This window comes from Lissotriton vulgaris, unplaced genomic scaffold, assembly GCF_964263255.1.
Source record: "Lissotriton vulgaris unplaced genomic scaffold, aLisVul1.2 SCAFFOLD_714, whole genome shotgun sequence".
Classification (NCBI taxonomy): Eukaryota; Metazoa; Chordata; class Amphibia; order Caudata; family Salamandridae; genus Lissotriton; species Lissotriton vulgaris.
In genome coordinates, this window is record NW_028248223.1 from 636099 (window position 1) to 662044 (window position 25946).

The 25946-nt window shown below is 33.6% G+C and overlaps 21 non-coding genes across 21 annotated transcripts; 11 read left to right on the forward strand and 10 right to left on the reverse strand.

The window, feature by feature from the left end:
• The first annotated feature begins 193 nt into the window (after positions 1-193).
• Positions 194-265, forward strand: TRNAQ-UUG (transfer RNA glutamine (anticodon UUG)). The gene has a single exon. It is a non-coding gene; the product is annotated as a tRNA-Gln (tRNA).
• Positions 266-1091: 826 nt separating this feature from the next.
• On the reverse strand, positions 1092-1163 carry TRNAQ-CUG (transfer RNA glutamine (anticodon CUG)). Its single transcript has one exon. It is a non-coding gene; the product is annotated as a tRNA-Gln (tRNA).
• Positions 1164-2710: 1547 nt separating this feature from the next.
• TRNAQ-UUG (transfer RNA glutamine (anticodon UUG)) lies at positions 2711-2782 on the forward strand. Its single transcript has one exon. It is a non-coding gene; the product is annotated as a tRNA-Gln (tRNA).
• An 826-nt stretch (positions 2783-3608) lies between these two features.
• Positions 3609-3680, reverse strand: TRNAQ-CUG (transfer RNA glutamine (anticodon CUG)). The gene has a single exon. It is a non-coding gene; the product is annotated as a tRNA-Gln (tRNA).
• A 1546-nt stretch (positions 3681-5226) lies between these two features.
• On the forward strand, positions 5227-5298 carry TRNAQ-UUG (transfer RNA glutamine (anticodon UUG)). Its single transcript has one exon. It is a non-coding gene; the product is annotated as a tRNA-Gln (tRNA).
• Positions 5299-6124: 826 nt separating this feature from the next.
• Positions 6125-6196, reverse strand: TRNAQ-CUG (transfer RNA glutamine (anticodon CUG)). The gene has a single exon. It is a non-coding gene; the product is annotated as a tRNA-Gln (tRNA).
• A 1547-nt stretch (positions 6197-7743) lies between these two features.
• TRNAQ-UUG (transfer RNA glutamine (anticodon UUG)) lies at positions 7744-7815 on the forward strand. The gene has a single exon. It is a non-coding gene; the product is annotated as a tRNA-Gln (tRNA).
• An 826-nt stretch (positions 7816-8641) lies between these two features.
• On the reverse strand, positions 8642-8713 carry TRNAQ-CUG (transfer RNA glutamine (anticodon CUG)). The gene has a single exon. It is a non-coding gene; the product is annotated as a tRNA-Gln (tRNA).
• A 1546-nt stretch (positions 8714-10259) lies between these two features.
• Positions 10260-10331, forward strand: TRNAQ-UUG (transfer RNA glutamine (anticodon UUG)). Its single transcript has one exon. It is a non-coding gene; the product is annotated as a tRNA-Gln (tRNA).
• Positions 10332-11157: 826 nt separating this feature from the next.
• On the reverse strand, positions 11158-11229 carry TRNAQ-CUG (transfer RNA glutamine (anticodon CUG)). The gene has a single exon. It is a non-coding gene; the product is annotated as a tRNA-Gln (tRNA).
• Positions 11230-12776: 1547 nt separating this feature from the next.
• TRNAQ-UUG (transfer RNA glutamine (anticodon UUG)) lies at positions 12777-12848 on the forward strand. The gene has a single exon. It is a non-coding gene; the product is annotated as a tRNA-Gln (tRNA).
• Positions 12849-13674: 826 nt separating this feature from the next.
• On the reverse strand, positions 13675-13746 carry TRNAQ-CUG (transfer RNA glutamine (anticodon CUG)). The gene has a single exon. It is a non-coding gene; the product is annotated as a tRNA-Gln (tRNA).
• A 1547-nt stretch (positions 13747-15293) lies between these two features.
• On the forward strand, positions 15294-15365 carry TRNAQ-UUG (transfer RNA glutamine (anticodon UUG)). The gene has a single exon. It is a non-coding gene; the product is annotated as a tRNA-Gln (tRNA).
• Positions 15366-16191: 826 nt separating this feature from the next.
• Positions 16192-16263, reverse strand: TRNAQ-CUG (transfer RNA glutamine (anticodon CUG)). The gene has a single exon. It is a non-coding gene; the product is annotated as a tRNA-Gln (tRNA).
• Positions 16264-17810: 1547 nt separating this feature from the next.
• On the forward strand, positions 17811-17882 carry TRNAQ-UUG (transfer RNA glutamine (anticodon UUG)). Its single transcript has one exon. It is a non-coding gene; the product is annotated as a tRNA-Gln (tRNA).
• An 826-nt stretch (positions 17883-18708) lies between these two features.
• TRNAQ-CUG (transfer RNA glutamine (anticodon CUG)) lies at positions 18709-18780 on the reverse strand. The gene has a single exon. It is a non-coding gene; the product is annotated as a tRNA-Gln (tRNA).
• Positions 18781-20327: 1547 nt separating this feature from the next.
• On the forward strand, positions 20328-20399 carry TRNAQ-UUG (transfer RNA glutamine (anticodon UUG)). The gene has a single exon. It is a non-coding gene; the product is annotated as a tRNA-Gln (tRNA).
• Positions 20400-21225: 826 nt separating this feature from the next.
• Positions 21226-21297, reverse strand: TRNAQ-CUG (transfer RNA glutamine (anticodon CUG)). Its single transcript has one exon. It is a non-coding gene; the product is annotated as a tRNA-Gln (tRNA).
• A 1547-nt stretch (positions 21298-22844) lies between these two features.
• Positions 22845-22916, forward strand: TRNAQ-UUG (transfer RNA glutamine (anticodon UUG)). The gene has a single exon. It is a non-coding gene; the product is annotated as a tRNA-Gln (tRNA).
• Positions 22917-23742: 826 nt separating this feature from the next.
• On the reverse strand, positions 23743-23814 carry TRNAQ-CUG (transfer RNA glutamine (anticodon CUG)). The gene has a single exon. It is a non-coding gene; the product is annotated as a tRNA-Gln (tRNA).
• A 1547-nt stretch (positions 23815-25361) lies between these two features.
• TRNAQ-UUG (transfer RNA glutamine (anticodon UUG)) lies at positions 25362-25433 on the forward strand. Its single transcript has one exon. It is a non-coding gene; the product is annotated as a tRNA-Gln (tRNA).
• Positions 25434-25946: the final 513 nt, after the last annotated feature.

Genomic DNA, 25946 nt, shown 5'->3' on the forward strand with positions numbered 1-25946 from the left:
ATAAAAAGTACTGTTCAACAGAGTCATAGCGTTACTTGAGTCCTTTGTGCAACATACTTCCCTAACATAGTTCAATGGGCAAAAGTTGAACAGAATAGAAAAGTAATACAATTCTGTTTGTCTTTGACTGTAGAAAATAAAAAATGTGAAATGTCCACATTGCTGCAGCAATTTGCTCCCCTGTCACATGGGAGGTTCCATGGTGTAATGGTTAGCACTTTGGACTTTGAATCCAAGGATCCGAGTTCAAATCTCGGTGGGACCACTTTCATGACTTATGACCAAATCTTTTTCTGTCAAGTGTATTCATAAATATCATAAATCTAACACGGGTAGAGTGAAACATTAATTTATTGATTGTATTTTAAAAGTCTATTTGATGTGAGCAAATTATAGAACTTTTAGAAAACATGGAAATTAAATGGCTCAAAATAATGAGACATTTTGTGAGCTGACTCCGCTTTCTCAAACTCATCACAAGGGGCTGATGCAAGATATTACTTGTTTAAATCTTACTGGTATTGATAAGGGGAACAAGGAACTTTTTTAATTGGAAAGCCTTCATTAAAAGAAAACTTGAGGAATCAAATTGTGTATTTTGGGGGCAGAAGAGATGAACTTTTAAATAACAATCTTGAAATTCAGACACACAGATATTTACACTCTGTTTTTCTAAAGTAAATCCATAACCATGAAGTAGAATCTTTCGAAAGACATGTCAGATGTATTAATCTGAATTCCTCTTTCAAAGAAATGCACAATTAAATGCACTGTGTAAGTCAAGAATGTTGTCAGATAAGAAATCAGCAAAATTAACTATCTTATTACTGATCATACAGATGCGAAAGAAAAAGAACCTCTTGCTCAAATTGTGGATGGGAAAGAACAGTTTTTAGTTTTCAGCTTCTGTACTTATGTTTATGATTAATTCATTTCTTTATATTGTATTATCGCTATCTAGATGGATATAGCCATGTATACATAGATACATACTTATACGTTGATAAGTTTCAGTATAAAGCTTTGACATTATGTTTTTCCAAGTCCAAATTCTAAGAAATTAGTGAAATATTAAATCTCATAATTCAAGCAGGTCCCACCGAGATTTGAACTCGGATCGCTGGATTCAGAGTCCAGAGTGCTAACCATTACACCATGGAACCCAGCCATACACGAGAGCTTTTTCCATTGAGACAAAAGAGAGCGCATCAGTGCGGGGGCTTTTCTTACATTGATGAAAAGATATCTCAGTTGAATGCTCATAGTGTAAAGAGCGATAATATGATTTGATTCTTTTCAGCTACATTCTCCATAACAGTGTTAAATGTGCAAACGTTTATCAGGACATGCAATTTACAAAATAATGATCATCTTTGACTGAAGAATATTAAAACATTCTACATTTCCAAACTACTACATCCATTTCTCTGTCTCTCACATGGGTGGCTCCAAAGAGCAATGGTTGGCACTTTGGACTTTGCATGCAAAGGTACCAGTCCAATTCTTTGAGGTACTTCTTTACTACTCTTGACCTTTTCCATTTCTGTCATCTTTGTTTATTGATAGCTCTAATCCAACACCAGTAGGTTGAAAGAGACAAATATTGACTCCTTTCAAAATGTCCAACAGCTTGAACAAGTTACAGAAATACGAACTTTATAATACTTTTACATCACATTCCTAGACAAAATAGTGTGACATTACAAAATCCTATCCTGTTTTTCTCAAATGCATTTCAGAGGGCTGATTCCCAGCATTCCTTTTTGAAGATTTCCACACTATTGATAAGGCGAATATAGCACATTTTGAAAGAGATGTTTTCTTAAATCAAACCTAGAGAACCACAATGACGGTATCATTCAGATAGTAGAAATGTTTTTTGTATATTAGTATGGAAGTTGTGAAATAAAACATTTCTCATGCTGATTTTCAACAGTCGATCTGCAATCATGAAATATAAGCTTTTGCTTGGAGGCCTCAAAGGTACTGATCTAATTTTCTTTTTTAAAATTATTCACAGATCGTATGATATGCTTTGTACAAATCAACTATGTTGTTAGATCAAAATTGATTAAAAAGTGGCTATCTCAATTTCAGGACATATAGAAGAGGAAGGAGAAGGCGCTCATGTTTCAAATGCGGAGAGGCAACAACTGTTCATTATTTTCACCTCTATTAATTATATGTATTTTTATAATGTATATATTTACATTTTCCGTTAAATATACATAGACATATAGCGATATATAGGGAGATACATACATATAAGTTGATACGTACAAGTTTATAAGTAAATGAGATGTTTTTCCAATTAATACTTCTAAGAACTGAATGGAAACAAAATCGTAAAGTTTAGATAAGTCCCACTGAGCTTTGTACTTAGATCCCTGTTTTCAGAGTCCAGATTGACAAGCATAACACCATCAACCCACCTGTACCAGGTTGAGCTTTCCGTTTTGACAGAAGAGATTGCATTCACAGGGAAATCTTAATTTTTATTGCAAAATCTTATCTCACATAAAAAGTACTGTTCAACAGAGTCATAGCGTTACTTGAGTCCTTTGTGCAACATACTTCCCTAACATAGTTCAATGGGCAAAAGTTGAACAGAATAGAAAAGTAATACAATTCTGTTTGTCTTTGACTGTAGAAAATAAAAAATGTGAAATGTCCACATTGCTGCAGCAATTTGCTCCCCTGTCACATGGGAGGTTCCATGGTGTAATGGTTAGCACTTTGGACTTTGAATCCAAGGATCCGAGTTCAAATCTCGGTGGGACCACTTTCATGACTTATGACCAAATCTTTTTCTGTCAAGTGTATTCATAAATATCATAAATCTAACACGGGTAGAGTGAAACATTAATTTATTGATTGTATTTTAAAAGTCTATTTGATGTGAGCAAATTATAGAACTTTTAGAAAACATGGAAATTAAATGGCTCAAAATAATGAGACATTTTGTGAGCTGACTCTGTTTTCTCAAACTCATCACAAGGGGCTGATGCAAGATATTACTTGTTTAAATCTTACTGTTATTGATAAGGGGAACAAGGAACTTTTTTAATTGGAAAGCCTTCATTAAAAGAAAACTTGAGGAATCAAATTGTGTATTTTGGGGGCAGAAGAGATGAACTTTTAAATAACAATCTTGAAATTCAGACACACAGATATTTACACTCTGTTTTTCTAAAGTAAATCCATAACCATGAAGTAGAATCTTTCGAAAGACATGTCAGATGTATTAATCTGAATTCCTCTTTCAAAGAAATGCACAATTAAATGCACTGTGTAAGTCAAGAATGTTGTCAGATAAGAAATCAGCAAAATTAACTATCTTATTACTGATCATACAGATGAGAAAGAAAAAGAACCTCTTGCTCAAATTGTGGATGGGAAAGAATAGTTTTTAGTTTTCAGCTTCTGTACTTATGTTTATGATTAATTCATTTCTTTATATTGTATTATCGCTATCTAGATGGATATAGCCATGTATACATAGATACATACTTATACGTTGATAAGTTTCAGTATAAAGCTTTGACGTTATGTTTTTCCAAGTCCAAATTCTAAGAAATTAGTGAAATATTAAATCTCATAATTCAAGCAGGTCCCACCGAGATTTGAACTCGGATCGCTGGATTCAGAGTCCAGAGTGCTAACCATTACACCATGGAACCCCGCCATACATGAGGGCTTTTTCCATTGAGACAAAAGAGAGCGCATCAGTGCGGGGGCTTTTCTTACATTGATGAAAAGATATCTCAGTTGAATGCTCATAGTGTAAAGAGCGATAATGTGATTTGATTCTTTTCAGCTACATTCTCCATAACAGTGTTAAATGTGCAAACGTTTATCAGGACATGCAATTTACAAAATAATGATCATCTTTGACTGAAGAATATTAAAACATTCTACATTTCCAAACTACTACATCCATTTCTCTGTCTCTCACATGGGTGGCTCCAAAGAGCAATGGTTGGCACTTTGGACTTTGCATGCAAAGGTACCAGTCCAATTCTTTGAGGTACTTCTTTACTACTCTTGACCTTTTCCATTTCTGTCATCTTTGTTTATTGATAGCTCTAATCCAACACCAGTAGGTTGAAAGAGACAAATATTGACTCCTTTCAAAATGTCCAACAGCTTGAACAAGTTACAGAAATACGAACTTTATAATACTTTTACATCACATTCCTAGACAAAATAGTGTGACATTACAAAATCCTATCCTGTTTTTCTCAAATGCATTTCAGAGGGCTGATTCCCAGCATTCCTTTTTGAAGATTTCCACACTATTGATAAGGCGAATATAGCATATTTTGAAAGAGATGTTTTCTTAAATCAAACCTAGAGAACCACAATGACGGTATCATTCAGATAGTAGAAATGTTTTTTGTATATTAGTATGGAAGTTGTGAAATAAAACATTTCTCATGCTGATTTTCAACAGTCGATCTGCAATCATGAAATATAAGCTTTTGCTTGGAGGCCTCAAAGGTACTGATCTAATTTTCTTTTTTAAATTATTCACAGATCGTATGATATGCTTTGTACAAATCAACTATGTTGTTAGATCATAATTGATTAAAAAGTGACTATCTCAATTTCAGGACATATAGAAGAGGAAGGAGAAGGCGCTCATGTTTCAAATGCGGAGAGGCAACAACTGTTCATTATTTTCACCTCTATAAATTATATGTATTTTCATAATGTATATATTTATATTTTCCGATAAATATACATAGACATATAGCGATATATAGGGAGATACATACATATAAGTTGATACGTACAAGTTTATAAGTAAATGAGATGTTTTTCCAATTAATACTTCTAAGAACTGAATGGAAACAAAATCGTAAAGTTTAGATAAGTCCCACTGAGCTTTGTACTTAGATCCCTGTTTTCAGAGTCCAGATTGACAAGCATAACACCATCAACCCACCTGTACCAGGTTGAGCTTTCCGTTTTGACAGAAGAGATTGCATTCACAGGGAAATCTTAATTTTTATTGCAAAATCTTATCTCACATAAAAAGTACTGTTCAACAGAGTCATAGCGTTACTTGAGTCCTTTGTGCAACATACTTCCCTAACATAGTTCAATGGGCAAAAGTTGAACAGAATAGAAAAGTAATACAATTCTGTTTGTCTTTGACTGTAGAAAATAAAAAATGTGAAATGTCCACATTGCTGCAGCAATTTGCTCCCCTGTCACATGGGAGGTTCCATGGTGTAATGGTTAGCACTTTGGACTTTGAATCCAAGGATCCGAGTTCAAATCTCGGTGGGACCACTTTCATGACTTATGACCAAATCTTTTTCTGTCAAGTGTATTCATAAATATCATAAATCTAACACGGGTAGAGTGAAACATTAATTTATTGATTGTATTTTAAAAGTCTATTTGATGTGAGCAAATTATAGAACTTTTAGAAAACATGGAAATTAAATGGCTCAAAATAATGAGACATTTTGTGAGCTGACTCCGCTTTCTCAAACTCATCACAAGGGGCTGATGCAAGATATTACTTGTTTAAATCTTACTGGTATTGATAAGGGGAACAAGGAACTTTTTTAATTGGAAAGCCTTCATTAAAAGAAAACTTGAGGAATCAAATTGTGTATTTTGGGGGCAGAAGAGATGAACTTTTAAATAACAATCTTGAAATTCAGACACACAGATATTTACACTCTGTTTTTCTAAAGTAAATCCATAACCATGAAGTAGAATCTTTCGAAAGACATGTCAGATGTATTAATCTGAATTCCTCTTTCAAAGAAATGCACAATTAAATGCACTGTGTAAGTCAAGAATGTTGTCAGATAAGAAATCAGCAAAATTAACTATCTTATTACTGATCATACAGATGCGAAAGAAAAAGAACCTCTTGCTCAAATTGTGGATGGGAAAGAACAGTTTTTAGTTTTCAGCTTCTGTACTTATGTTTATGATTAATTCATTTCTTTATATTGTATTATCGCTATCTAGATGGATATAGCCATGTATACATAGATACATACTTATACGTTGATAAGTTTCAGTATAAAGCTTTGACATTATGTTTTTCCAAGTCCAAATTCTAAGAAATTAGTGAAATATTAAATCTCATAATTCAAGCAGGTCCCACCGAGATTTGAACTCGGATCGCTGGATTCAGAGTCCAGAGTGCTAACCATTACACCATGGAACCCAGCCATACACGAGAGCTTTTTCCATTGAGACAAAAGAGAGCGCATCAGTGCGGGGGCTTTTCTTACATTGATGAAAAGATATCTCAGTTGAATGCTCATAGTGTAAAGAGCGATAATATGATTTGATTCTTTTCAGCTACATTCTCCATAACAGTGTTAAATGTGCAAACGTTTATCAGGACATGCAATTTACAAAATAATGATCATCTTTGACTGAAGAATATTAAAACATTCTACATTTCCAAACTACTACATCCATTTCTCTGTCTCTCACATGGGTGGCTCCAAAGAGCAATGGTTGGCACTTTGGACTTTGCATGCAAAGGTACCAGTCCAATTCTTTGAGGTACTTCTTTACTACTCTTGACCTTTTCCATTTCTGTCATCTTTGTTTATTGATAGCTCTAATCCAACACCAGTAGGTTGAAAGAGACAAATATTGACTCCTTTCAAAATGTCCAACAGCTTGAACAAGTTACAGAAATACGAACTTTATAATACTTTTACATCACATTCCTAGACAAAATAGTGTGACATTACAAAATCCTATCCTGTTTTTCTCAAATGCATTTCAGAGGGCTGATTCCCAGCATTCCTTTTTGAAGATTTCCACACTATTGATAAGGCGAATATAGCACATTTTGAAAGAGATGTTTTCTTAAATCAAACCTAGAGAACCACAATGACGGTATCATTCAGATAGTAGAAATGTTTTTTGTATATTAGTATGGAAGTTGTGAAATAAAACATTTCTCATGCTGATTTTCAACAGTCGATCTGCAATCATGAAATATAAGCTTTTGCTTGGAGGCCTCAAAGGTACTGATCTAATTTTCTTTTTTAAAATTATTCACAGATCGTATGATATGCTTTGTACAAATCAACTATGTTGTTAGATCAAAATTGATTAAAAAGTGGCTATCTCAATTTCAGGACATATAGAAGAGGAAGGAGAAGGCGCTCATGTTTCAAATGCGGAGAGGCAACAACTGTTCATTATTTTCACCTCTATTAATTATATGTATTTTTATAATGTATATATTTACATTTTCCGTTAAATATACATAGACATATAGCGATATATAGGGAGATACATACATATAAGTTGATACGTACAAGTTTATAAGTAAATGAGATGTTTTTCCAATTAATACTTCTAAGAACTGAATGGAAACAAAATCGTAAAGTTTAGATAAGTCCCACTGAGCTTTGTACTTAGATCCCTGTTTTCAGAGTCCAGATTGACAAGCATAACACCATCAACCCACCTGTACCAGGTTGAGCTTTCCGTTTTGACAGAAGAGATTGCATTCACAGGGAAATCTTAATTTTTATTGCAAAATCTTATCTCACATAAAAAGTACTGTTCAACAGAGTCATAGCGTTACTTGAGTCCTTTGTGCAACATACTTCCCTAACATAGTTCAATGGGCAAAAGTTGAACAGAATAGAAAAGTAATACAATTCTGTTTGTCTTTGACTGTAGAAAATAAAAAATGTGAAATGTCCACATTGCTGCAGCAATTTGCTCCCCTGTCACATGGGAGGTTCCATGGTGTAATGGTTAGCACTTTGGACTTTGAATCCAAGGATCCGAGTTCAAATCTCGGTGGGACCACTTTCATGACTTATGACCAAATCTTTTTCTGTCAAGTGTATTCATAAATATCATAAATCTAACACGGGTAGAGTGAAACATTAATTTATTGATTGTATTTTAAAAGTCTATTTGATGTGAGCAAATTATAGAACTTTTAGAAAACATGGAAATTAAATGGCTCAAAATAATGAGACATTTTGTGAGCTGACTCTGTTTTCTCAAACTCATCACAAGGGGCTGATGCAAGATATTACTTGTTTAAATCTTACTGTTATTGATAAGGGGAACAAGGAACTTTTTTAATTGGAAAGCCTTCATTAAAAGAAAACTTGAGGAATCAAATTGTGTATTTTGGGGGCAGAAGAGATGAACTTTTAAATAACAATCTTGAAATTCAGACACACAGATATTTACACTCTGTTTTTCTAAAGTAAATCCATAACCATGAAGTAGAATCTTTCGAAAGACATGTCAGATGTATTAATCTGAATTCCTCTTTCAAAGAAATGCACAATTAAATGCACTGTGTAAGTCAAGAATGTTGTCAGATAAGAAATCAGCAAAATTAACTATCTTATTACTGATCATACAGATGAGAAAGAAAAAGAACCTCTTGCTCAAATTGTGGATGGGAAAGAATAGTTTTTAGTTTTCAGCTTCTGTACTTATGTTTATGATTAATTCATTTCTTTATATTGTATTATCGCTATCTAGATGGATATAGCCATGTATACATAGATACATACTTATACGTTGATAAGTTTCAGTATAAAGCTTTGACGTTATGTTTTTCCAAGTCCAAATTCTAAGAAATTAGTGAAATATTAAATCTCATAATTCAAGCAGGTCCCACCGAGATTTGAACTCGGATCGCTGGATTCAGAGTCCAGAGTGCTAACCATTACACCATGGAACCCCGCCATACATGAGGGCTTTTTCCATTGAGACAAAAGAGAGCGCATCAGTGCGGGGGCTTTTCTTACATTGATGAAAAGATATCTCAGTTGAATGCTCATAGTGTAAAGAGCGATAATGTGATTTGATTCTTTTCAGCTACATTCTCCATAACAGTGTTAAATGTGCAAACGTTTATCAGGACATGCAATTTACAAAATAATGATCATCTTTGACTGAAGAATATTAAAACATTCTACATTTCCAAACTACTACATCCATTTCTCTGTCTCTCACATGGGTGGCTCCAAAGAGCAATGGTTGGCACTTTGGACTTTGCATGCAAAGGTACCAGTCCAATTCTTTGAGGTACTTCTTTACTACTCTTGACCTTTTCCATTTCTGTCATCTTTGTTTATTGATAGCTCTAATCCAACACCAGTAGGTTGAAAGAGACAAATATTGACTCCTTTCAAAATGTCCAACAGCTTGAACAAGTTACAGAAATACGAACTTTATAATACTTTTACATCACATTCCTAGACAAAATAGTGTGACATTACAAAATCCTATCCTGTTTTTCTCAAATGCATTTCAGAGGGCTGATTCCCAGCATTCCTTTTTGAAGATTTCCACACTATTGATAAGGCGAATATAGCATATTTTGAAAGAGATGTTTTCTTAAATCAAACCTAGAGAACCACAATGACGGTATCATTCAGATAGTAGAAATGTTTTTTGTATATTAGTATGGAAGTTGTGAAATAAAACATTTCTCATGCTGATTTTCAACAGTCGATCTGCAATCATGAAATATAAGCTTTTGCTTGGAGGCCTCAAAGGTACTGATCTAATTTTCTTTTTTAAATTATTCACAGATCGTATGATATGCTTTGTACAAATCAACTATGTTGTTAGATCATAATTGATTAAAAAGTGACTATCTCAATTTCAGGACATATAGAAGAGGAAGGAGAAGGCGCTCATGTTTCAAATGCGGAGAGGCAACAACTGTTCATTATTTTCACCTCTATAAATTATATGTATTTTCATAATGTATATATTTATATTTTCCGATAAATATACATAGACATATAGCGATATATAGGGAGATACATACATATAAGTTGATACGTACAAGTTTATAAGTAAATGAGATGTTTTTCCAATTAATACTTCTAAGAACTGAATGGAAACAAAATCGTAAAGTTTAGATAAGTCCCACTGAGCTTTGTACTTAGATCCCTGTTTTCAGAGTCCAGATTGACAAGCATAACACCATCAACCCACCTGTACCAGGTTGAGCTTTCCGTTTTGACAGAAGAGATTGCATTCACAGGGAAATCTTAATTTTTATTGCAAAATCTTATCTCACATAAAAAGTACTGTTCAACAGAGTCATAGCGTTACTTGAGTCCTTTGTGCAACATACTTCCCTAACATAGTTCAATGGGCAAAAGTTGAACAGAATAGAAAAGTAATACAATTCTGTTTGTCTTTGACTGTAGAAAATAAAAAATGTGAAATGTCCACATTGCTGCAGCAATTTGCTCCCCTGTCACATGGGAGGTTCCATGGTGTAATGGTTAGCACTTTGGACTTTGAATCCAAGGATCCGAGTTCAAATCTCGGTGGGACCACTTTCATGACTTATGACCAAATCTTTTTCTGTCAAGTGTATTCATAAATATCATAAATCTAACACGGGTAGAGTGAAACATTAATTTATTGATTGTATTTTAAAAGTCTATTTGATGTGAGCAAATTATAGAACTTTTAGAAAACATGGAAATTGAATGGCTCAAAATAATGAGACATTTTGTGAGCTGACTCCGCTTTCTCAAACTCATCACAAGGGGCTGCTGCAAGATATTACTTGTTTAAATCTTACTGGTATTGATAAGGGGAACAAGGAACTTTTTTAATTGGAAAGCCTTCATTAAAAGAAAACTTGAGGAATCAAATTGTGTATTTTGGGGGCAGAAGAGATGAACTTTTAAATAACAATCTTGAAATTCAGACACACAGATATTTACACTCTGTTTTTCTAAAGTAAATCCATAACCATGAAGTGGAATCTTTCGAAAGACATGTCAGATGTATTAATCTGAATTCCTCTTTCAAAGAAATGCACAATTAAATGCACTGTGTAAGTCAAGAATGTTGTCAGATAAGAAATCAGCAAAATTAACTATCTTATTACTGATCATACAGATGAGAAAGAAAAAGAACCTCTTGCTCAAATTGTGGATGGGAAAGAACAGTTTTTAGTTTTCAGCTTCTGTACTTATGTTTATGATTAATTCATTTCTTTATATTGTATTATCGCTATCTAGATGGATATAGCCATGTATACATAGATACATACTTATACGTTGATAAGTTTCAGTATAAAGCTTTGACGTTATGTTTTTCCAAGTCCAAATTCTAAGAAATTAGTGAAATATTAAATCTCATAATTCAAGCAGGTCCCACCGAGATTTGAACTCGGATCGCTGGATTCAGAGTCCAGAGTGCTAACCATTACACCATGGAACCCAGCCATACACGAGAGCTTTTTCCATTGAGACAAAAGAGAGCGCATCAGTGCGGGGGCTTTTCTTACATTGATGAAAAGATATCTCAGTTGAATGCTCATAGTGTAAAGAGCGATAATATGATTTGATTCTTTTCAGCTACATTCTCCATAACAGTGTTAAATGTGCAAACGTTTATCAGGACATGCAATTTACAAAATAATGATCATCTTTGACTGAAGAATATTAAAACATTCTACATTTCCAAACTACTACATCCATTTCTCTGTCTCTCACATGGGTGGCTCCAAAGAGCAATGGTTGGCACTTTGGACTTTGCATGCAAAGGTACCAGTCCAATTCTTTGAGGTACTTCTTTACTACTCTTGACCTTTTCCATTTCTGTCATCTTTGTTTATTGATAGCTCTAATCCAACACCAGTAGGTTGAAAGAGACAAATATTGACTCCTTTCAAAATGTCCAACAGCTTGAACAAGTTACAGAAATACGAACTTTATAATACTTTTACATCACATTCCTAGACAAAATAGTGTGACATTACAAAATCCTATCCTGTTTTTCTCAAATGCATTTCAGAGGGCTGATTCCCAGCATTCCTTTTTGAAGATTTCCACACTATTGATAAGGCGAATATAGCACATTTTGAAAGAGATGTTTTCTTAAATCAAACCTAGAGAACCACAATGACGGTATCATTCAGATAGTAGAAATGTTTTTTGTATATTAGTATGGAAGTTGTGAAATAAAACATTTCTCATGCTGATTTTCAACAGTCGATCTGCAATCATGAAATATAAGCTTTTGCTTGGAGGCCTCAAAGGTACTGATCTAATTTTCTTTTTTAAAATTATTCACAGATCGTATGATATGCTTTGTACAAATCAACTATGTTGTTAGATCAAAATTGATTAAAAAGTGACTATCTCAATTTCAGGACATATAGAAGAGGAAGGAGAAGGCGCTCATGTTTCAAATGCGGAGAGGCAACAACTGTTCATTATTTTCACCTCTATTAATTATATGTATTTTTATAATGTATATATTTACATTTTCCGATAAATATACATAGACATATAGCGATATATAGGGAGATACATACATATAAGTTGATACGTACAAGTTTATAAGTAAATGAGATGTTTTTCCAATTAATACTTCTAAGAACTGAATGGAAACAAAATCGTAAAGTTTAGATAAGTCCCACTGAGCTTTGTACTTAGATCCCTGTTTTCAGAGTCCAGATTGACAAGCATAACACCATCAACCCACCTGTACCAGGTTGAGCTTTCCGTTTTGACAGAAGAGATTGCATTCACAGGGAAATCTTAATTTTTATTGCAAAATCTTATCTCACATAAAAAGTACTGTTCAACAGAGTCATAGCGTTACTTGAGTCCTTTGTGCAACATACTTCCCTAACATAGTTCAATGGGCAAAAGTTGAACAGAATAGAAAAGTAATACAGTTCTGTTTGTCTTTGACTGTAGAAAATAAAAAATGTGAAATGTCCACATTGCTGCAGCAATTTGCTCCCCTGTCACATGGGAGGTTCCATGGTGTAATGGTTAGCACTTTGGACTTTGAATCCAAGGATCCGAGTTCAAATCTCGGTGGGACCACTTTCATGACTTATGACCAAATCTTTTTCTGTCAAGTGTATTCATAAATATCATAAATCTAACACGGGTAGAGTGAAACATTAATTTATTGATTGTATTTTAAAAGTCTATTTGATGTGAGCAAATTATAGAACTTTTAGAAAACATGGAAATTGAATGGCTCAAAATAATGAGACATTTTGTGAGCTGACTCCGCTTTCTCAAACTCATCACAAGGGGCTGATGCAAGATATTACTTGTTTAAATCTTACTGGTATTGATAAGGGGAACAAGGAACTTTTTTAATTGGAAAGCCTTCATTAAAAGAAAACTTGAGGAATCAAATTGTGTGTTTTGGGGGCAGAAGAGATGAACTTTTAAATAACAATCTTGAAATTCAGACACACAGATATTTACACTCTGTTTTTCTAAAGTAAATCCATAACCATGAAGTAGAATCTTTCGAAAGACATGTCAGATGTATTAATCTGAATTCCTCTTTCAAAGAAATGCACAATTAAATGCACTGTGTAAGTCAAGAATGTTGTCAGATAAGAAATCAGCAAAATTAACTATCTTATTACTGATCATACAGATGAGAAAGAAAAAGAAACTCTTGCTCAAATTGTGGATGGGAAAGAACAGTTTTTAGTTTTCAGCTTCTGTACTTATGTTTATGATTAATTCATTTCTTTATATTGTATTATCGCTATCTAGATGGATATAGCCATGTATACATAGATACATACTTATACGTTGATAAGTTTCAGTATAAAGCTTTGACGTTATGTTTTTCCAAGTCCAAATTCTAAGAAATTAGTGAAATATTAAATCTCATAATTCAAGCAGGTCCCACCGAGATTTGAACTCGGATCGCTGGATTCAGAGTCCAGAGTGCTAACCATTACACCATGGAACCCAGCCATACACGAGAGCTTTTTCCATTGAGACAAAAGAGAGCGCATCAGTGCGGGGGCTTTTCTTACATTGATGAAAAGATATCTCAGTTGAATGCTCATAGTGTAAAGAGCGATAATATGATTTGATTCTTTTCAGCTACATTCTCCATAACAGTGTTAAATGTGCAAACGTTTATCAGGACATGCAATTTACAAAATAATGATCATCTTTGACTGAAGAATATTAAAACATTCTACATTTCCAAACTACTACATCCATTTCTCTGTCTCTCACATGGGTGGCTCCAAAGAGCAATGGTTGGCACTTTGGACTTTGCATGCAAAGGTACCAGTCCAATTCTTTGAGGTACTTCTTTACTACTCTTGACCTTTTCCATTTCAGTCATCTTTGTTTATTGATAGCTCTAATCCAACACCAGTAGGTTGAAAGAGACAAATATTGACTCCTTTCAAAATGTCCAACAGCTTGAACAAGTTACAGAAATACGAACTTTATAATACTTTTACATCACATTCCTAGACAAAATAGTGTGACATTACAAAATCCTATCCTGTTTTTCTCAAATGCATTTCAGAGGGCTGATTCCCAGCATTCCTTTTTGAAGATTTCCACACTATTGATAAGGCGAATATAGCACATTTTGAAAGAGATGTTTTCTTAAATCAAACCTAGAGAACCACAATGACGGTATCATTCAGATAGTAGAAATGTTTTTTGTATATTAGTATGGAAGTTGTGAAATAAAACATTTCTCATGCTGATTTTCAACAGTCGATCTGCAATCATGAAATATAAGCTTTTGCTTGGAGGCCTCAAAGGTACTGATCTAATTTTCTTTTTTAAAATTATTCACAGATCGTATGATATGCTTTGTACAAATCAACTATGTTGTTAGATCAAAATTGATTAAAAAGTGACTATCTCAATTTCAGGACATATAGAAGAGGAAGGAGAAGGCGCTCATGTTTCAAATGCTGAGAGGCAACAACTGTTCATTATTTTCACCTCTATTAATTATATGTATTTTTATAATGTATATATTTACATTTTCCGATAAATATACATAGACATATAGCGATATATAGGGAGATACATACATATAAGTTGATACGTACAAGTTTATAAGTAAATGAGATGTTTTTCCAATTAATACTTCTAAGAACTGAATGGAAACAAAATCGTAAAGTTTAGATAAGTCCCACTGAGCTTTGTACTTAGATCCCTGTTTTCAGAGTCCAGATTGACAAGCATAACACCATCAACCCACCTGTACCAGGTTGAGCTTTCCGTTTTGACAGAAGAGATTGCATTCACAGGGAAATCTTAATTTTTATTGCAAAATCTTATCTCACATAAAAAGTACTGTTCAACAGAGTCATAGCGTTACTTGAGTCCTTTGTGCAACATACTTCCCTAACATAGTTCAATGGGCAAAAGTTGAACAGAATAGAAAAGTAATACAATTCTGTTTGTCTTTGACTGTAGAAAATAAAAAATGTGAAATGTCCACATTGCTGCAGCAATTTGCTCCCCTGTCACATGGGAGGTTCCATGGTGTAATGGTTAGCACTTTGGACTTTGAATCCAAGGATCCGAGTTCAAATCTCGGTGGGACCACTTTCATGACTTATGACCAAATCTTTTTCTGTCAAGTGTATTCATAAATATCATAAATCTAACACGGGTAGAGTGAAACATTAATTTATTGATAGTATTTTAAAAGTCTATTTGATGTGAGCAAATTATAGAACTTTTAGAAAACATGGAAATTAAATGGCTCAAAATAATGAGACATTTTGTGAGCTGACTCTGTTTTCTCAAACTCATCACAAGGGGCTGATGCAAGATATTACTTGTTTAAATCTTACTGTTATTGATAAGGGGAACAAGGAACTTTTTTAATTGGAAAGCCTTCATTAAAAGAAAACTTGAGGAATCAAATTGTGTATTTTGGGGGCAGAAGAGATGAACTTTTAAATAACAATCTTGAAATTCAGACACACAGATATTTACACTCTGTTTTTCTAAAGTAAATCCATAACCATGAAGTAGAATCTTTCGAAAGACATGTCAGATGTATTAATCTGAATTCCTCTTTCAAAGAAATGCACAATTAAATGCACTGTGTAAGTCAAGAATGTTGTCAGATAAGAAATCAGCAAAATTAACTATCTTATTACTGATCATACAGATGAGAAAGAAAAAGAACCTCTTGCTCAAATTGTGGATGGGAAAGAACAGTTTTTAGTTTTCAGCTTCTGTACTTATGTTTATGATTAATTCATTTCTTTATATTGTATTATCGCTATCTAGATGGATATAGCCATGTATACATAGATACATACTTATACGTTGATAAGTTTCAGTATAAAGCTTTGACGTTATGTTTTTCCAAGTCCAAATTCTAAGAAATTAGTGAAATATTAAATCTCATAATTCAAGCAGGTCCCACCGAGATTTGAACTCGGATCGCTGGATTCAGAGTCCAGAGTGCTAACCATTACACCATGGAACCCAGCCATACACGAGAGCTTTTTCCATTGAGACAAAAGAGAGCGCATCAGTGCGGGGGCTTTTCTTACATTGATGAAAAGATATCTCAGTTGAATGCTCATAGTGTAAAGAGCGATAATATGATTTGATTCTTTTCAGCTACATTCTCCATAACAGTGTTAAATGTGCAAACGTTTATCAGGACATGCAATTTACAAAATAATGATCATCTTTGACTGAAGAATATTAAAACATTCTACATTTCCAAACTACTACATCCATTTCTCTGTCTCTCACATGGGTGGCTCCAAAGAGCAATGGTTGGCACTTTGGACTTTGCATGCAAAGGTACCAGTCCAATTCTTTGAGGTACTTCTTTACTACTCTTGACCTTTTCCATTTCTGTCATCTTTGTTTATTGATAGCTCTAATCCAACACCAGTAGGTTGAAAGAGACAAATATTGACTCCTTTCAAAATGTCCAACAGCTTGAACAAGTTACAGAAATACGAACTTTATAATACTTTTACATCACATTCCTAGACAAAATAGTGTGACATTACAAAATCCTATCCTGTTTTTCTCAAATGCATTTCAGAGGGCTGATTCCCAGCATTCCTTTTTGAAGATTTCCACACTATTGATAAGGCGAATATAGCACATTTTGAAAGAGATGTTTTCTTAAATCAAACCTAGAGAACCACAATGACGGTATCATTCAGATAGTAGAAATGTTTTTTGTATATTAGTATGGAAGTTGTGAAATAAAACATTTCTCATGCTGATTTTCAACAGTCGATCTGCAATCATGAAATATAAGCTTTTGCTTGGAGGCCTCAAAGGTACTGATCTAATTTTCTTTTTTAAAATTATTCACAGATCGTATGATATGCTTTGTACAAATCAACTATGTTGTTAGATCAAAATTGATTAAAAAGTGACTATCTCAATTTCAGGACATATAGAAGAGGAAGGAGAAGGCGCTCATGTTTCAAATGCGGAGAGGCAACAACTGTTCATTATTTTCACCTCTATTAATTATATGTATTTTTATAATGTATATATTTACATTTTCCGATAAATATACATAGACATATAGCGATATATAGGGAGATACATACATATAAGTTGATACGTACAAGTTTATAAGTAAATGAGATGTTTTTCCAATTAATACTTCTAAGAACTGAATGGAAACAAAATCGTAAAGTTTAGATAAGTCCCACTGAGCTTTGTACTTAGATCCCTGTTTTCAGAGTCCAGATTGACAAGCATAACACCATCAACCCACCTGTACCAGGTTGAGCTTTCCGTTTTGACAGAAGAGATTGCATTCACAGGGAAATCTTAATTTTTATTGCAAAATCTTATCTCACATAAAAAGTACTGTTCAACAGAGTCATAGCGTTACTTGAGTCCTTTGTGCAACATACTTCCCTAACATAGTTCAATGGGCAAAAGTTGAACAGAATAGAAAAGTAATACAATTCTGTTTGTCTTTGACTGTAGAAAATAAAAAATGTGAAATGTCCACATTGCTGCAGCAATTTGCTCCCCTGTCACATGGGAGGTTCCATGGTGTAATGGTTAGCACTTTGGACTTTGAATCCAAGGATCCGAGTTCAAATCTCGGTGGGACCACTTTCATGACTTATGACCAAATCTTTTTCTGTCAAGTGTATTCATAAATATCATAAATCTAACACGGGTAGAGTGAAACATTAATTTATTGATAGTATTTTAAAAGTCTATTTGATGTGAGCAAATTATAGAACTTTTAGAAAACATGGAAATTAAATGGCTCAAAATAATGAGACATTTTGTGAGCTGACTCTGTTTTCTCAAACTCATCACAAGGGGCTGATGCAAGATATTACTTGTTTAAATCTTACTGTTATTGATAAGGGGAACAAGGAACTTTTTTAATTGGAAAGCCTTCATTAAAAGAAAACTTGAGGAATCAAATTGTGTATTTTGGGGGCAGAAGAGATGAACTTTTAAATAACAATCTTGAAATTCAGACACACAGATATTTACACTCTGTTTTTCTAAAGTAAATCCATAACCATGAAGTAGAATATTTCGAAAGACATGTCAGATGTATTAATCTGAATTCCTCTTTCAAAGAAATGCACAATTAAATGCACTGTGTAAGTCAAGAATGTTGTCAGATAAGAAATCAGCAAAATTAACTATCTTATTACTGATCATACAGATGAGAAAGAAAAAGAACCTCTTGCTCAAATTGTGGATGGGAAAGAACAGTTTTTAGTTTTCAGCTTCTGTACTTATGTTTATGATTAATTCATTTCTTTATATTGTATTATCGCTATCTAGATGGATATAGCCATGTATACATAGATACATACTTATACGTTGATAAGTTTCAGTATAAAGCTTTGACGTTATGTTTTTCCAAGTCCAAATTCTAAGAAATTAGTGAAATATTAAATCTCATAATTCAAGCAGGTCCCACCGAGATTTTAACTCGGATCGCTGGATTCAGAGTCCAGAGTGCTAACCATTACACCATGGAACCCCGCCATACATGAGGGCTTTTTCCATTGAGACAAAAGAGAGCGCATCAGTGCGGGGGCTTTTCTTACATTGATGAAAAGATATCTCAGTTGAATGCTCATAGTGTAAAGAGCGATAATGTGATTTGATTCTTTTCAGCTACATTCTCCATAACAGTGTTAAATGTGCAAACGTTTATCAGGACATGCAATTTACAAAATAATGATCATCTTTGACTGAAGAATATTAAAACATTCTACATTTCCAAACTACTACATCCATTTCTCTGTCTCTCACATGGGTGGCTCCAAAGAGCAATGGTTGGCACTTTGGACTTTGCATGCAAAGGTACCAGTCCAATTCTTTGAGGTACTTCTTTACTACTCTTGACCTTTTCCATTTCTGTCATCTTTGTTTATTGATAGCTCTAATCCAACACCAGTAGGTTGAAAGAGACAAATATTGACTCCTTTCAAAATGTCCAACAGCTTGAACAAGTTACAGAAATACGAACTTTATAATACTTTTACATCACATTCCTAGACAAAATTGTGTGACATTACAAAATCCTATCCTGTTTTTCTCACATGCATTTCAGAGGGCTGATTCCCAGCATTCCTTTTTGAAGATTTCCACACTATTGATAAGGCGAATATAGCACATTTTGAAAGAGATGTTTTCTTAAATCAAACCTAGAGAACCACAATGACGGTATCATTCAGATAGTAGAAATGTTTTTTGTATATTAGTATGGAAGTTGTGAAATAAAATATTTCTCATGCTGATTTTCAACAGTCGATCTGCAATCATGAAATATAAGCTTTTGCTTGGAGGCCTCAAAGGTACTGATCTAATTTTCTTTTTTAAAATTATTCACAGATCGTATGATATGCTTTGTACAAATCAACTATGTTGTTAGATCAAAATTGATTAAAAAGTGACTATCTCAATTTCAGGACATATAGACGAGGAAGGAGAAGGCGCTCATGTTTCAAATGCGGAGAGGCAACAACTGTTCATTATTTTCACCTCTATTAATTATATGTATTTTTATAATGTATATATTTATATTTTCCGATAAATATACATAGACATATAGCGATATATAGGGAGATACATACATATAAGTTGATACGTACAAGTTTATAAGTAAATGAGATGTTTTTCCAATTAATACTTCTAAGAACTGAATGGAAACAAAATCGTAAAGTTTAGATAAGTCCCACTGAGCTTTGTACTTAGATCCCTGTTTTCAGAGTCCAGATTGACAAGCATAACACCATCAACCCACCTGTACCAGGTTGAGCTTTCCGTTTTGACAGAAGAGATTGCATTCACAGGGAAATCTTAATTTTTATTGCAAAATCTTATCTCACATAAAAAGTACTGTTCAACAGAGTCATAGCGTTACTTGAGTCCTTTGTGCAACATACTTCCCTAACATAGTTCAATGGGCAAAAGTTGAACAGAATAGAAAAGTAATACAATTCTGTTTGTCTTTGACTGTAGAAAATAAAAAATGTGAAATGTCCACATTGCTGCAGCAATTTGCTCCCCTGTCACATGGGAGGTTCCATGGTGTAATGGTTAGCACTTTGGACTTTGAATCCAAGGATCCGAGTTCAAATCTCGGTGGGACCACTTTCATGACTTATGACCAAATCTTTTTCTGTCAAGTGTATTCATAAATATCATAAATCTAACACGGGTAGAGTGAAACATTAATTTATTGATTGTATTTTAAAAGTCTATTTGATGTGAGCAAATTATAGAACTTTTAGAAAACATGGAAATTAAATGGCTCAAAATAATGAGACATTTTGTGAGCTGACTCTGTTTTCTCAAACTCATCACAAGGGGCTGATGCAAGATATTACTTGTTTAAATCTTACTGTTATTGATAAGGGGAACAAGGAACTTTTTTAATTGGAAAGCCTTCATTAAAAGAAAACTTGAGGAATCAAATTGTGTATTTTGGGGGCAGAAGAGATGAACTTTTAAATAACAATCTTGAAATTCAGACACACAGATATTTACACTCTGTTTTTCTAAAGTAAATCCATAACCATGAAGTAGAATCTTTCGAAAGACATGTCAGATGTATTAATCTGAATTTCTCTTTCAAAGAAATGCACAATTAAATGCACTGTGTAAGTCAAGAATGTTGTCAGATAAGAAATCAGCAAAATTAACTATCTTATTACTGATCATACAGATGAGAAAGAAAAAGAACCTCTTGCTCAAATTGTGGATTGGAAAGAACAGTTTTTAGTTTTCAGCTTCTGTACTTATGTTTATGATTAATTAATTTCTTTATATTGTATTATCGCTATCTAGATGGATATAACCATGTATACATAGATACATACTTATACGTTGATAAGTTTCAGTATAAAGCTTTGACGTTATGTTTTTCCAAGTCCAAATTCTAAGAAATTAGTGAAATATTAAATCTCATAATTCAAGCAGGTCCCACCGAGATTTGAACTCGGATCGCTGGATTCAGAGTCCAGAGTGCTAACCATTACACCATGGAACCCAGCCATACACGAGAGCTTTTTCCATTGAGACAAAAGAGAGCGCATCAGTGCGGGGGCTTTTCTTACATTGATGAAAAGATATCTCAGTTGAATGCTCATAGTGTAAAGAGCGATAATGTGATTTGATTCTTTTCAGCTACATTCTCCATAACAGTGTTAAATGTGCAAACGTTTATCAGGACATGCAATTTACAAAATAATGATCATCTTTGACTGAAGAATATTAAAACATTCTACATTTCCAAACTACTACATCCATTTCTCTGTCTCTCACATGGGTGGCTCCAAAGAGCAATGGTTGGCACTTTGGACTTTGCATGCAAAGGTACCAGTCCAATTCTTTGAGGTACTTCTTTACTACTCTTGACCTTTTCCATTTCTGTCATCTTTGTTTATTGATAGCTCCAATCCAACACCAGTAGGTTGAAAGAGACAAATATTGACTCCTTTCAAAATGTCCAACAGCTTGAACAAGTTACAGAAATACGAACTTTATAATACTTTTACATCACATTCCTAGACAAAATAGTGTGACATTACAAAATCCTATCCTGTTTTTCTCAAATGCATTTCAGAGGGCTGATTCCCAGCATTCCTTTTTGAAGATTTCCACACTATTGATAAGGCGAATATAGCACATTTTGAAAGAGATGTTTTCTTAAATCAAACCTAGAGAACCACAATGACGGTATCATTCAGATAGTAGAAATGTTTTTTGTATATTAGTATGGAAGTTGTGAAATAAAACATTTCTCATGCTGATTTTCAACAGTCGATCTGCAATCATGAAATATAAGCTTTTGCTTGGAGGCCTCAAAGGCACTGATCTAATTTTCTTTTTTTAAATTATTCACAGATCGTATGATATGCTTTGTACAAATCAACTATGTTGTTAGATCAAAATTGATTAAAAAGTGACTATCTCAATTTCAGGACATATAGAAGAGGAAGGAGAAGGCGCTCATGTTTCAAATGCAGAGAGGCAACAACTGTTCATTATTTTCACCTCTATTAATTATATGTATTTTCATAATGTATATATTTATATTTTCCGATAAATATACATAGACATATAGCGATATATAGGGAGATACATACATATAAGTTGATACGTACAAGTTTATAAGTAAATGAGATGTTTTTCCAATTAATACTTCTAAGAACTGAATGGAAACAAAATCGTAAAGTTTAGATAAGTCCCACTGAGCTTTGTACTTAGATCCCTGTTTTCAGAGTCCAGATTGACAAGCATAACACCATCAACCCACCTGTACCAGGTTGAGCTTTCCGTTTTGACAGAAGAGATTGCATTCACAGGGAAATCTTAATTTTTATTGCAAAATCTTATCTCACATAAAAAGTACTGTTCAACAGAGTCATAGCGTTACTTGAGTCCTTTGTGCAACATACTTCCCTAACATAGTTCAATGGGCAAAAGTTGAACAGAATAGAAAAGTAATACAATTCTGTTTGTCTTTGACTGTAGAAAATAAAAAATGTGAAATGTCCACATTGCTGCAGCAATTTGCTCCCCTGTCACATGGGAGGTTCCATGGTGTAATGGTTAGCACTTTGGACTTTGAATCCAAGGATCCGAGTTCAAATCTCGGTGGGACCACTTTCATGACTTATGACCAAATCTTTTTCTGTCAAGTGTATTCATAAATATCATAAATCTAACACGGGTAGAGTGAAACATTAATTTATTGATTGTATTTTAAAAGTCTATTTGATGTGAGCAAATTATAGAACTTTTAGAAAACATGGAAATTAAATGGCTCAAAATAATGAGACATTTTGTGAGCTGACTCTGTTTTCTCAAACTCATCACAAGGGGCTGATGCAAGATATTACTTGTTTAAATCTTACTGTTATTGATAAGGGGAACAAGGAACTTTTTTAATTGGAAAGCCTTCATTAAAAGAAAACTTGAGGAATCAAATTGTGTATTTTGGGGGCAGAAGAGATGAACTTTTAAATAACAATCTTGAAATTCAGACACACAGATATTTACACTCTGTTTTTCTAAAGTAAATCCATAACCATGAAGTAGAATCTTTCGAAAGACATGTCAGATGTATTAATCTGAATTCCTCTTTCAAAGAAATGCACAATTAAATGCACTGTGTAAGTCAAGAATGTTGTCAGATAAGAAATCAGCAAAATTAACTATCTTATTACTGATCATACAGATGAGAAAGAAAAAGAAACTCTTGCTCAAATTGTGGATGGGAAAGAACAGTTTTTAGTTTTCAGCTTCTGTACTTATGTTTATGATTAATTCATTTCTTTATATTGTATTATCGCTATCTAGATGGATATAGCCATGTATACATAGATACATACTTATACGTTGATAAGTTTCAGTATAAAGCTTTGACGTTATGTTTTTCCAAGTCCAAATTCTAAGAAATTAGTGAAATATTAAATCTCATAATTCAAGCAGGTCCCACCGAGATTTGAACTCGGATCGCTGGATTCAGAGTCCAGAGTGCTAACCATTACACCATGGAACCCAGCCATACACGAGAGCTTTTTCCATTGAGACAAAAGAGAGCGCATCAGTGCGGGGGCTTTTCTTACATTGATGAAAAGATATCTCAGTTGAATGCTCATAGTGTAAAGAGCGATAATATGATTTGATTCTTTTCAGCTACATTCTCCATAACAGTGTTAAATGTGCAAACGTTTATCAGGACATGCAATTTACAAAATAATGATCATCTTTGACTGAAGAATATTAAAACATTCTACATTTCCAAACTACTACATCCATTTCTCTGTCTCTCACATGGGTGGCTCCAAAGAGCAATGGTTGGCACTTTGGACTTTGCATGCAAAGGTACCAGTCCAATTCTTTGAGGTACTTCTTTACTACTCTTGACCTTTTCCATTTCTGTCATCTTTGTTTATTGATAGCTCTAATCCAACACCAGTAGGTTGAAAGAGACAAATATTGACTCCTTTCAAAATGTCCAACAGCTTGAACAAGTTACAGAAATACGAACTTTATAATACTTTTACATCACATTCCTAGACAAAATAGTGTGACATTACAAAATCCTATCCTGTTTTTCTCAAATGCATTTCAGAGGGCTGATTCCCAGCATTCCTTTTTGAAGATTTCCACACTATTGATAAGGCGAATATAGCACATTTTGAAAGAGATGTTTTCTTAAATCAAACCTAGAGAACCACAATGACGGTATCATTCAGATAGTAGAAATGTTTTTTGTATATTAGTATGGAAGTTGTGAAATAAAACATTTCTCATGCTGATTTTCAACAGTCGATCTGCAATCATGAAATATAAGCTTTTGCTTGGAGGCCTCAAAGGTACTGATCTAATTTTCTTTTTTAAAATTATTCACAGATCGTATGATATGCTTTGTACAAATCAACTATGTTGTTAGATCAAAATTGATTAAAAAGTGACTATCTCAATTTCAGGACATATAGAAGAGGAAGGAGAAGGCGCTCATGTTTCAAATGCGGAGAGGCAACAACTGTTCATTATTTTCACCTCTATTAATTATATGTATTTTTATAATGTATATATTTACATTTTCCGATAAATATACATAGACATATAGCGATATATAGGGAGATACATACATATAAGTTGATACGTACAAGTTTATAAGTAAATGAGATGTTTTTCCAATTAATACTTCTAAGAACTGAATGGAAACAAAATCGTAAAGTTTAGATAAGTCCCACTGAGCTTTGTACTTAGATCCCTGTTTTCAGAGTCCAGATTGACAAGCATAACACCATCAACCCACCTGTACCAGGTTGAGCTTTCCGTTTTGACAGAAGAGATTGCATTCACAGGGAAATCTTAATTTTTATTGCAAAATCTTATCTCACATAAAAAGTACTGTTCAACAGAGTCATAGCGTTACTTGAGTCCTTTGTGCAACATACTTCCCTAACATAGTTCAATGGGCAAAAGTTGAACAGAATAGAAAAGTAATACAATTCTGTTTGTCTTTGACTGTAGAAAATAAAAAATGTGAAATGTCCACATTGCTGCAGCAATTTGCTCCCCTGTCACATGGGAGGTTCCATGGTGTAATGGTTAGCACTTTGGACTTTGAATCCAAGGATCCGAGTTCAAATCTCGGTGGGACCACTTTCATGACTTATGACCAAATCTTTTTCTGTCAAGTGTATTCATAAATATCATAAATCTAACACGGGTAGAGTGAAACATTAATTTATTGATTGTATTTTAAAAGTCTATTTGATGTGAGCAAATTATAGAACTTTTAGAAAACATGGAAATTGAATGGCTCAAAATAATGAGACATTTTGTGAGCTGACTCCGCTTTCTCAAACTCATCACAAGGGGCTGATGCAAGATATTACTTGTTTAAATCTTACTGGTATTGATAAGGGGAACAAGGAACTTTTTTAATTGGAAAGCCTTCATTAAAAGAAAACTTGAGGAATCAAATTGTGTGTTTTGGGGGCAGAAGAGATGAACTTTTAAATAACAATCTTGAAATTCAGACACACAGATATTTACACTCTGTTTTTCTAAAGTAAATCCATAACCATGAAGTAGAATCTTTCGAAAGACATGTCAGATGTATTAATCTGAATTCCTCTTTCAAAGAAATGCACAATTAAATGCACTGTGTAA